General features: G+C 43.8%; 1 non-coding gene across 1 annotated transcript; it reads right to left on the reverse strand.

Moving 5' to 3' along the window:
• Positions 1 to 2,926: 2,926 nt before the first annotated feature.
• Trnaw-cca (transfer RNA tryptophan (anticodon CCA)) lies at positions 2,927 to 3,001 on the reverse strand. The gene has a single exon. It is a non-coding gene; the product is annotated as a tRNA-Trp (tRNA).
• Between the last annotated feature and the right edge of the window lie 401 nt (positions 3,002 to 3,402).

A 3,402-nucleotide genomic window follows, 5' to 3' on the forward strand; every position in this document is an offset into this window, starting at 1 on the left:
GCAGGTTCCCTGTCTAACGCCTTCCAAGGGCAAGAAAATTTCGGTTTTAAATATTGCAGATAGATATCGATCGAATTTAGAAATTTAAAGTGCTTCCAGTATCTACTACTTAGGATCTATAATTTCATCTTAAAGGTTAAACACAGTAATTTAAATATTACAGTTGGGAACTACGTGTATGTCTTCAGTCTTCAGGCAGTATTTGAAAAATGAGAGGACGTAGCGACTTGGAACGTACTATCAAATTATTTCAGACCATTTCACGTTTCTTTTCATTGTTATCCCCCCCCCCCCCCCCAAATGATGAAAGGAAGGAAGTTTATCGCTTACTGCATTTTATGCTATTCATGCAAGAAAATGTCAACATGAGGAGTATCGGTTTAATTTATTATTTCTTTACTGCTAAGACTATTTACAACACATTTTGCATACTAGATTATTGAATCTATGTGCAAAATTATATCATTGTACAACACGTGATTCAGCTGCTATAACATCGTAAACTTTGACAAGCGTGTAAAACTAACTTTTGCTTGAAAAAAAGCACAAATTAGCGTGAGTATACTAATGCCGTGTTACACAATGAGAGCAATTTGTAAACTTCAGATTTTCTCTACACGTTTTCTGGTTTACATGCATAACGTCTAATGTTTAAGACATTACTTATTTGTAGAGTAGTCAAAAGTTTGAAGCTGTTTTATGCAGCGGAGCTTGATTCCCTGAAGAATCTAGGCTGCGCGATTTGTGGATTTTTTTCGCTTCCATGAAATGCGTTGTACTGCTAGGAACTGGTCTTGAAATGCTGTCCTCTCTCTCTCTCTCTCTCTCTCTCTCTCTGTCTCTCTGTCTCCTCTCTCTCTCTCTCTCTCTCTCTCTCTCTCTCTCTCTGTCTCTGTCTCTCTGTCTCTATCTCTCTCTCCGTTCCAACAGGCCTCGGAAGGTCCTAAGTTACGACCGACCGCCGTGTCATCCACAGCCAATAGGAATCACAGGATGCAGATACTGGGGTGCATGTGGTCAGCACACAGCTCTCTCGGCCGTATGTCAGTTTCGTGGCCGGAGCCGCAACTTCTCACACCCAAACCTCCACTCAGATCGGTACCAAACGTTGTGTGTCGATAGAGTACCAACCAAAACACCGATTCAGTTCGGGCTATGTGCTGTTGTCCAGCAGAACGGGCGGAAACGTTAATTAGAAGTAACGGCAGAACTACGGAGCACAGGAAAAGTATAACTGTGAGTAGCTAATCCGTATAGCTCCCGTGCAGAAGGTTGTAGAGCATCAGATCTTAGCATCAAGATACCTGGGTTCAAATCCTAATGCCACGCGGGATTAGCCGAGCGGTCTTAGGCGCTGTAGTCATGGACTGTGCGGCTGGTCCCGGCGGAGATTCGAGTCCACCCTCGGGCATGGGTGTGTGTGTTTGTCCTTAGGATAATTTAGGTTAGCCGGCCGAGGTGGCCGAGCGGTTCTGGGCGCTACAGTGTGGAACCGCGCGACCGCTACGGTCGCAGGTTCGAATCCTGCCTCGGGCATGGATGTGTGTGATGTCCTTAGGTTAGTTAGGTTTAAGTAGTTCTAAGTTCTAGGGGACTGATGACATTAGCAGTTGAGTCCCATAGTGCTCAGAGCCATTTGAACCATTTGATAATTTAGGTTAAGTAGTGTGTAAGCTTAGGGACTGATGACCTTAGCAGTTAAGTCCCATAAGATTTCACACACAGTCGTAATGAAGACAATTTTTTTTACTGTATTCTGCATAAAAGTGTTATATGGCACTTTTAATAATTTCGAACGTGTGATGCAATTGTTTCTTTATTCTACTGTTGTGATTTTGTTTACTCTGTGAAACTACAAATGCACTAGCCTCTCCATCATGAGTGGTGTCTGTTCACTCGCACAGAGGAGATAGAGAAGATCCGAAGAAGAGGGGCGCGTTTCGTCACAGGGCTATTTGGTAAGCGTGATAGCGTTACGGAGATGTTTAGCAAACTCAAGTGGCAGGCTCTGCAAGAGAGGCGCTCTGCATCGCGGTGTAGCTTGCTCGCCAGGTTTCGAGAGGGTGCGTTTCTGGATGAGGTATCGAATACATTGGTTCCCCCTACTTATACCTCCCGAGGATATCACGAATGTAAAATTAGAGAGATTCGAGTGCGCACGGAGGGTTTCCGGCAGTCGTTCTTACCGCGACTGGAACAGGAAAGGGAGGTAATGACAGTGGCACGTAAAGTGCCCTCCGCCACACACCGATGGGTGGCTTGCGGAGTATAAATGTAGATGTAGATGTCCGATAGTATAGCACACCTCTCTGTACAAATGTGCTCTATACGTTTGCTACTTTCAACTGACGAAGCGAAAGCACACTACCAAACGAACATTGCTACAAACCCCGAAATGTCCTTTTACAAGTGAGGAAAATGTTGTCCCATATAACAATTTCACGCATAAACAGAAAAAAAGGAAAAATTTGCCTTCATTGCGTTCATAATGTGTGTAGCTGCCGTGCAGAAGTGTGTGAAGCATCAGATTGTGGCACCGAGGGACCTGGTTTCAAATCCCAATGATGACAATATTTTTTAATGTGTTATGCGTGAAAGTGTTTTACGAGTCAAGAAAATTGCCTTCCATATAACAGTTGCAAGCATGAACAGTAAAAAAAGGGAAAAATGTGTGTTCAGGGGGTTTGAACGCAGGACGTCTGGTACGACGACCACACCCTCTAGCATCTCACCCACGAGAGATCTTCAAAGCAAGTAGTTACAAATATTCTACTAGACTAGAGCACACAGCAGGAACTGAATCGGTGTTTAGATTGGTTCTCTATCGACACACAACGTTTGGTACCGATCAGGGTGTCTGACATCTGGAGGTTTGGGTGTCAGACAAGTAGCTCCTCATATGAAACTTCCTGGCAGATTAAAACTGTGTGTCGGACCGAGACTCGAACTCGGGACCTTTGCCTTTGGCGGACAACTGCTCTACCAACTGAGCTACCCAAGCTCAGAAGTAGCTCCTGAGTTTGCCTCACAAAGGCTGAGTGCACCCCGCCTACCATCAGCGCTCGGCAGACCAGGACGGTCACCCATCCAAGCGCTAGTCAAGCCCGACGGCGCTTAAGGGGCCCCGGAACGCCCTATACTTGCAATGTTAAAATAACGCTTATAAATTACATCTTTCCTCACAAAGTATTTGAGGTAGGAAGTTGAACTTTTTACAGATTATTTATTGGAATATGGGCTACAACTTGTCACAGGGATTTTACAAAATTTTGGTTCAGTTATTAAAGATGATTTTTTTTTCAATTGTAATGAAAATGCACAACATTGTTTTGCAATTTTTTATTTATATATTCAGAAATATACAGTTTTTTGGAAAAAGGCTGTGTTAAATTATGCAGAAGG

This window comes from Schistocerca cancellata, chromosome 12 (assembly GCF_023864275.1).
Source record: "Schistocerca cancellata isolate TAMUIC-IGC-003103 chromosome 12, iqSchCanc2.1, whole genome shotgun sequence".
Classification (NCBI taxonomy): domain Eukaryota; kingdom Metazoa; phylum Arthropoda; class Insecta; order Orthoptera; family Acrididae; genus Schistocerca; species Schistocerca cancellata.